We start from the raw sequence: 8,816 nt of genomic DNA, 5'->3' as shown, positions 1-8,816 counted from the left end.
AGACGCATGAGACGCTCCGTGAAGTTTTAAGTGTTTCGAAGTGCATCTAGTGTTTGGTCTTTGGCCGACTGTACCCCTGCAATGCAAAGGTGAGTTCAAAACCTGTTTCGTTATTCCACCACTATACGAAGTCGAATACGAGCACCACTTGTAAGCATGGTTGCAAAAATTGTTTCGTTGCATACGCGTCTCAGCAACGGTTTCGTATTGCTCGCGCTTGCTCAGCACGGACGCTTATTCTGTTGCTCCTGCTTTCCCTGCTAAGCCTAACCCTATTGCTTTCAAATTTGTGGCCTTCCTCGGCTTCAGCTCTGTAGGCCTTTGTGCCAATGGAGCGGGGACGGGACGGTCGCATGCCGGCCATGGTCCGGCCACCCGACGGAGATGATCCTTCCACGATTCATCATCCGCCTCTACGTGAGCGTAGTCGTTCTCCGATGGTTCGAGACCCAGCAGCTGAACCGCTGTCACCTCCGTCTTCCGCCACCGCCAGACCACCTGTATCACCCCAAGGCAGCCTATCTCTATCACCGTGTTCTGGCGATGGAGGATTGACAAGCGTGTTGACGTTGAAAGGTCAGCTGTTGCACAATGATTGGTCCGAGACGACCCAAATGTACACCACTGTTGTCACTGATCCCGCGAATGATCAGGAAGAGGAGCAGGACATTGGGGATCCTTTTACCCTTGTCACGTACAAAAAGAACAGGCCTCAGGGCATCCCAGTTCTGTTCAAGCCGGTGCAACCGGACAAGTCCTTCTGGAAGGTGAACCCCAACCTGATTGCGAAAGACATTCGGTCTGCTGCGCAGGAGCTAATAGCGCACCATCGTGTAAATAAGGACGGCTCGATGTGCATCTTCGTCACCACGGAGGGCGCAGTCTCCAACCTCCTTTCACTTCGAAATGTCGCTGGTATTGACGTCGAAGTCAGCATCCCTTCGTCATATGTGAAGAACCAAGGAAAAATCAATGACGTCCCGCTTGCTTATACCAATGAGGATCTCACCTCCTACTTAGAAGGCGAAGGCGTCATAGCGGCTCGTCGGCAAATGCGGTACGTCTCCAATGACGACGGCTCGGATCGCTACGTCCCTTTGAGAAGTGTGATCCTGACGTTTCAGTCCAGTCAAAAGTTACCTATGGAAGTTCACTTGGGATTCTCAATCCATAAGGTACATGAGTACGTAGAAGGCCCGCTACAGTGCTTTCACTGCCAAAGGTTTGGTCACCTCGCACGCAACTGTCGCTGGCCCCAACGCTGCAAAATTTGCGCCGGCCCACATAATTTCAAGGAATGCACGGCTCGGCGTCAGCCGAAATGTGCTAACTGTAGAGGACCCCACGTTGTCTCGCATTCCCAATGCCCTTATAAGCGTCAAGCTATCAAGCGTTTTCAAGAGTCTGTTATCAGCATATCCCAACCTGTGAGAGACCATCATGCGTCCGATACTCGTGTGCAACATCACCGCTCCCATGTGTCTGAGGGCCCCGCTATGTCACCGCGGCCTTCTCGAATTGGACAGAAGTCCCCTCGTCAGCTTGGTGGCGACGCAGCTCGCGTCTTCCACAGTAGTAATGGGAAAAAGACGCTAATGCCACCTACACCTGACGCCGATACACCCCAGCTTTCACGGGCAACTTATGCTGAGGCTATACGAAGGCCTTGGAAATGCGCTACGCCGAAGCCAGTGGTTTCCCGACGATCGATGCACGCACACACCGCAGTATCGAGTGACAGTACCACAATTTCTGTCCTCCTCCCTCTAGTTCTGGCCGCACTCAAAGCGATTGTGTCCTCTTTCCCTGCTGCTGCGTCCTTACCCGAAGTTCAGCACCTTCTTGCTGCGGAAGGAGTGCTAACATCCCTGCATGGACAGTCTTTATAGGAGAGCCACAGTGCTGCAGTGGAACGCGAGGGGCCTTCGCAATAAGCTCCCCGACCTCAAGTTGTTTCTTCTAAAACATCCCATTCCCATACTTGCCATAAGCGAAGCGTACATTAAGGACGACTTTAGACTCAGCGGGTACAACGTATTTACATCTGACAGCCAATGCGTATCAAGGACTGTGCTTTGTGTTCGGAAGGACCTAACGGCTGCCCAATTACAGGAGCCGCATATTTCTTCCGCTGACCAAGTGAGATGCAAGGTTCGACTGGGCAACATTGTACTTACTGTTGTAAGTTTGTATCTCCCGCCCTCTATTACCTTGTCGCAGCAGAGCATACGGGACATATTTCTTGGGCTACCACCGCCGTTCCTGGTAGTGGGGGACATCAATGCCCACCATCCACGGTGGGGAAGTGCACGTACAGACAGGAGGGGAATAAGATGGGTTGACGTCATCGACGAAATGGACCTGTGTCTGCTCAATGATGGTTCACCAACGTTCCTGCGTAGAGATTTCTCAACTGACGTCCTGGACGTGTCCATCTGCTCAAAAGATGTTTCCAGGAGTCTCTCGTGGTCGACTGATGTCGATGGGAAAGGAAGTGACCATTTGCCCATCTACATTTCATGCGACAGGTATACTGGCCAACCCAGGACCAAATTTGTTAGGTTAATTAACTGGAAGGACTTTCGAACGTCTTGTTCAGAATTGGCGCAGCCGAACATGTCAGCAGAGCAGCTAACCGAAACGCTGACTACTTCTCTTCGATGCTGTTCGCGAACCGTAAAGGTCGCGACAGGACATATGGGAACAAATCCTCGCGTGGAACAACTACGAGCGCAAAGGCGGAGAGCTGAACGAAAGGCTAGACGATCGGGGCTGTTTCAAGACATCATAGAAGCCCGGCATACTGCCAGGGTAGTACAGAAGTAACTAAAGAATGTTGACAGAGAGCGCTGGTGTCAATTCTGCGCAACGCTGTCGCCTTTTACTCGCGCTGCCAGAGTGTGGAGCGTGGCCAGGAGTCTGAGAGAGACCCTCCCGCCCAAAAATCTTTGGGAGTGCTAGCGCTGTCTCTCATGCGGTCCGAGAACTCTGTTGCGCTGGACTTCTGCAAGATTATATCCGCAAATTCGCAAGCTTCAAACACTGACGTATTCCGCGCTTCCACTTCCGAGATACAGGAGGCGATCTCACGAAGAGAACCAGTGGTGAACGAACAGATGGATATGGACTTCACATTGGGTGAATTCAGAGCCGCGGTGTGCCTGTCACGAGTACAATCGACGCCAGGTGGAGACGGAATCTCCTATCGAGCCATCCGAAACCTTAGCGACGGCTGTGTTTCCTGTGTGATCCATGCCTTCAATACATCATGGAGAAGCGGTGAAGTGCCGCAGTCTTGGAAAGATGCCGTAGTAGTCCCGCTGTTAAAGCCTGGAAAGCACCCATCTGACCTGTCATCCTTTCGTCCAGTTAGCCTGACGAGTTGTCTTGGTAAAGTCTTGGAGCGAATGGTCTTGCATAGACTGGAGTGGTGGCTTGAGGGTCATCGTACCTTCCCCGAAGAGATGGCAGGCTTCCGTCGGAATCGTAGCTCCATAGACTCTGTTGTCGATCTCGTCACCACCGTCGAGCAAGCGAGGAGCCAGAAGAAAATAGTCATGGCAGTGTTCCTGGACGTCAAGAGAGCCTACGACACCGTCAGTCATGCCAACGTTCTGCATCTTTTGTTGCAAGCAGGCGTTCCCGACAGAATGTTCTTGTGGCTGGCTGATTTTTTGCGCCATAGAACACTCTCTGTTCGCACAAAAGAAGGAGTCACTTCGAAAGTTGTCTTGACTCAGGGCGTACCACAAGGCAGCGTTTTAAGTCCTATCCTTTTCAACCTTGTAATGGCAGGCCTAAAGTCCTGTATCGCCCCTAAAGTCAATATATCTATCTATGCTGATGACGTCTGCATTTGGACTGTTGGGAAATCGAGGCCTGCAATCCTACGCCGTCTCCAGCATTCCCTGGATAACATCTTGCGGTACCTAACGGAGGCAGGCATGGATATATCAACTGAGAAAACAGCAGTCATGGCTTTTACTCGGAAGCATATGCATCGGTATCAGCTCTTCCTTGGCGATACGCCTCTTAGGCTGGTAGCACACCATAGATTCCTGGTTGTCATTCTAGACTCCAACTTGTCCTGGAAGAAACACATCGATCACCTGGACACAAAGGCACACCGGTGGATTTCCGTCATTCGCCACTTTGCTGGGCCGAAGTGGGGAATGAATGAGAAGTCTCTTCTGGCCATCCACAAAGCCCTAGTCCGAGGGACTCTGCTATATAGCCTACCAGTCTTGCACGGAATTTCACAGACGCAAGAACAACGACTGCGGTGTATTCTAGCACGGAGCTTAAGGGTATGTCTTGGCGTCCCGAGAGCCGCGGAAACGCGGATGGTGATAGCAGAAGCCCGCGAAATACCCATTGAAGTCTTACGGCAGAGGGAGACCATTCGCCATTACTTGCGCCTCAGAGCACACCACCGCCGCCATCCACTAATAGCAAAAGTTTGTCGCCGGAAGCAATGTAACGCATATAACTGTTTCATGGAAGTGAAACCTAAGGTTCCCCCGTTTTCTGCAAGATCAGTGGTGCCCACGACGCCTCCGTGGTCGCTTCCAGTACCATCGCTCGCATTGTCAGTTCCTGGTCTTAATGTCAAACGAAACAAAGTGCCTACATCAGTTCTGAAACAGCTTGCAGCGGATATGATGCACAATCGCTATTCTGATCACACTGCAGTTTTCACTGACGGATCCTCCAGTCATGAATGTTCATCGTCTGCATTTGTTATTCCAACTGACGGTGTGTCACATGGATACCGTCTCTCACACCGCACATCATCAACGTCGGCTGAGTTATATGCTATCCTGTTGTTTCTACGTAAGACGCCCTGTGACGATCCGCGGGCCTGGGTCATCTACTCAGATACAAAGGCTGCTCTTCAATGTATAGCCAACATGGGAATACGTGGATCGCTCGCCCCAGTTGTCACTGATATCCTCCATCAGGTTCAGCTTCTAAGCAATCACGGTCATCATATATCCCTGCAGTGGGTCCCGGGTCACTGTGGTTTGAGCGGAAACGAAGAAGCCGACAGAGCGGCAACGGCTGCCCAACAGTCTCGGACTGTTGTACCAACGGTGTAATCAAGAGGAGACAGGAGATCACTTGTGAATGAGCTCATTCAGCCACTTGCTCGCCAGCAGTGGAGTCGGGACATCACTGACAGGTCTCTCATGTATTCGGTGGATCCCACTATGTCCTTCTCAGTTCCTGACCGTTTACCACGCTATTTTACGTCCCTTCTGCACAGGCTTCGTCTCAACGTTGCCTTCACTCCCCAATTCAAGTGCCGAATCGGATACTGTGACAGCTGCCTATGCTCCAAATGTGGCGTTGAAGCGAACATTGAGCACGTCCTAATAGAATGTAAGCTCTACGAAACGGAGAGGCGGCAACTCTGTGCTCAGCTGAGTGGTGCTAGCCGACAGACGTTCAACCTGGCTGTAATTCTTGGCCCATGTCAGAGCCATGTCCAACACCGTCGAGGACTTCTGATGTTCTTGGAGTTCCTCTTGGCTACCGGCTTGCTCCAGACGCTGTAGGGTCCACCCCTGCATCTCAAGGACCATTGGCTTCTTTCATGTGCATCTTCCTTTTGTGCGACGTATAGCGTTGCGCAACCAGACGACGGGAGTTCGAGTTGTACTTGCACATAACTTCATTTTCATATTTCACATCTTATGCTTCTCGTGTAATGGGGTAGGGTACTGCTCTCAAGCGGTGAATCACCCCAGGCCATAGTCATGATTTAGTTGTTGTTGTTGTTGTTGTTGTTCAGCAACGGTGTGCAACAGCAGGAAAGCAGTGTCTGTGTGTGTCACTGTGTGTAGATCATGAGTAGAAACGTGAAGAGTTGCCTAACGTTCAGTCGTTCAGGGGGAGGCTACTGAAATAATTTGTGTTTTGCTGTGATCTTGCACAAAAAATTGATAAATGTTGTGACTCTATTTCCCCCCCTTGGAGCTGGAGTAAACGGAATTCCTCTGTTGTGGAATGTTCACCTGAAAGTGTCCCAATCTCCAAAGTGGATATCATTCCGATATGGCCTGTTATACTTTCCATTGAAATCTGTTGCATTTGCACAATAGAAAGGCCTCCTGTTTGCGAAATTCGGATCCTCTACAGTTTGCAATTCATAAACAAGGTCACATTTCACAGTCTTTCCAAACAAATGTACCTTTCACTAGTCTTAGCGGCGTCAAAATTTTCACCAGTAACGGTTGCATGCTCGCACAGCTGAAGGCTGTTTATAAATGGATCCCTTTTTTGCACATTCTTGGTAGGTGATATACGGGTGCACTTTGTTGCTGCAGAAATTTTATTCTCGTCGAGCTCTTTTCGACCATCTGCTATCACATGAAGATTTTGCAAGTGGTGTACCTTGTACCATAGAGGGACGTAATGCTGCTTCCAAAAACTATAGAACCAATTCCTCCATGAGTCATCCTGACGAAACGCCAACACATTCAACACAAAAAGTATTGTCTTGAAAGTTTTGTTCTGTGGCTTCTTGCAGCCAGCCGTGTGGACAGTGAAGAAGCAGATATTGCACGCTGAAAACATCACCTCATCACAGATGCATCGTGCACTGTGAGTTGACAGCCCCTTCTTGTGTGCTTCGACAATCACTATTCTTGGGACTCAACATACAACAGGACACTATCTCGTGGTCTCCAGAGACGAGTACAACCTGCGCTATGGAAAACCGGTACACATCTTTGTGGAAACTGGCCCTGAGGTGATGCCAATTTTTCTTTTTCGCATAACACCATCAAGCTTTCTACCAGACCTCAGGCTATACAATCTTGAATCTCAAAGACAAGTGTATATTGTTGTGTGCGACCCTCAGAGTTAATGGACAGTCATCCATTTTCAGCTTATGAAGTAATAAACTCTGTTGTTGTCTCCCTCAGAATATCGCTGCTCAGCCATGATTATGGAGGTATATATAGTCTGTTTAACCAAATTTTTGCAAAATATATACGCTACTTCCGGTTTTGCTTAATAACTTCGTTTTCTGACACAGAAAGTTCCATATGAGAGGTACATATCTTTCCCTGTGCATGCTACAGTTGTTGCTATATGTGTGTGGTTTTCAGAGCTTGCTCAATGCTGCTTCTTTTTCTGTTTCTTTCTTGTTTACTAGACGTTTCTGAAGATCAGGAGTAGAGATCACAAAACGAAAAACTTTGTGTCAGTAACATGTCTTGAGGAGCTAATCAGAGTTGCTGTGGGTCATGGAATTTGTCAGGAGGGCAACATACAGGTATGCCACTTTTGTTATAACGTTTATAACGCTCGTATGAGCTTCAATTGCATTGTTGTTCTAAAAATCTTTGTAACACCAGTTATTTCTTTCTAGGTGTATTTAATGGATGAGTTATCACTTCGCTCTATGGTTGCTGGTGCTGAGAAATGCCTCAATGACATTTTCATTGTTAAAAATGGACTATGGAAACAAGGTATAGTGCATACTTCTCCAGATGCCACTTTGCCCTCTTGCTTGGGGCTTTAAGTGCCATTTTTTGTTTTGCTTTCCTGTTTAGATCAGTCAACATGTGTGAGTGCACCTTCACCAATCCCACAAATGCCTCTGCTCTCACGAATTTATTACCCTTGGGAGAGCCTCAGCAAGACAGTACTTGATGCATTGGAAGCAGACAATGTTCTGCTTCCGTCTCAACGACAGGAAATGGCACACATGGCAGCGTCATGGCCCTGCATATCCATTGAAGGTGGGAGGCACTCCTGATATTTATTCACAGGTATATTTGCTGTTTGCATGGCTTACCTGGATAGAGTACAGCAGATATAAAAAAAATGTTGTGACGTGCATTGAAATGTTATAGGAGAGCATATCACATACTGGTAAAATATAGCATTTTGAAACTCACATGATGTAGTAGAGTAACAAAAAACTGGTTTGGAAGTTTAGATGGTGCTCCAGCTTAGATTATCTGCGGGCCTGTCTTGCGAGAACCCTCCTTATATTACTACATATTTACTCGGCTGGTATGATACATACTGCAGTAAATACTGCAGGCGATGTAACACATACGTATAGCAGAGGCCATATCAACTGCTAACCTTTCAGAGACATTCATATGCTTCACAAATGGTGGTGTCTCTGCCGTGCTGAACTATGCTCATAAGCATGTTTCACGGATGAAAAAAAAATCCTATCTATGTGCTCAGAAATTTGTTGTGCCACTTGCAGTGGTGGACGTGTAGTGTTCTTCATAAACTCATTTCGAATAGTTGATAAAGAAATGGAGTGATTGTCCTGATCATTACACCATGTGAAACTAAGAATATTTCATGCAATTATTTTGAATACTCATAAGGAAATTTTATTAATTGGTTGTGATTTTAGGCACCTGGTTGGTATCATTGAGAACGAAGGGAGCCAGCAGGCATAAAAAAATCAAGAGGGCTACGTACATAAATGCGTGAGGCAATGAGGGCCGCAGATGAATATAGCAAGAATTGGGAACATGTAAGTTGTAAATGCTTCCTACGAGCATATTACATTTCTTTATTCATCAAATAATTTAATTTGTTGTGGAAGTATTATGACTAAGGAGGCTCAGTAATACTTTCTTTTCTTTTCAGCTCATGTGATACATAGCGGTCAAATGTTCTGCCACCAAAGTCATGCACAAGTTATTTGTAGTCTTTTCAGTAATTTCCAAAATAAAGGGTTATTATTGAAAGCTATCCTCTCTGGACACAAAAACATGAGAATTGAACAATTAACAATGAAACAAAATCTCTGGACATCTCGCATTGATCATAAGGAC

At 47.6% G+C, this 8,816-nt stretch overlaps 1 long non-coding RNA gene across 1 annotated transcript; it reads left to right on the top strand.

Moving 5' to 3' along the window:
• Window positions 1-6,718: 6,718 nt before the first annotated feature.
• LOC135377101 (uncharacterized) lies at window positions 6,719-7,670 on the top strand. Its single transcript, XR_010418030.1, has 4 exons — window positions 6,719-6,754; window positions 7,163-7,282; window positions 7,379-7,478; window positions 7,563-7,670. It is a non-coding gene; the product is annotated as an uncharacterized LOC135377101 (long non-coding RNA).
• Window positions 7,671-8,816: the final 1,146 nt, after the last annotated feature.

The sequence above is a fragment of the Ornithodoros turicata genome, chromosome 1 (assembly GCF_037126465.1).
Source record: "Ornithodoros turicata isolate Travis chromosome 1, ASM3712646v1, whole genome shotgun sequence".
NCBI lineage: Eukaryota > Metazoa > Arthropoda > Arachnida > Ixodida > Argasidae > Ornithodoros > Ornithodoros turicata.
The sequence above is the reverse complement of the archived record's forward strand: the minus strand, read 5'-3'. Positions and strand labels throughout refer to the sequence as shown.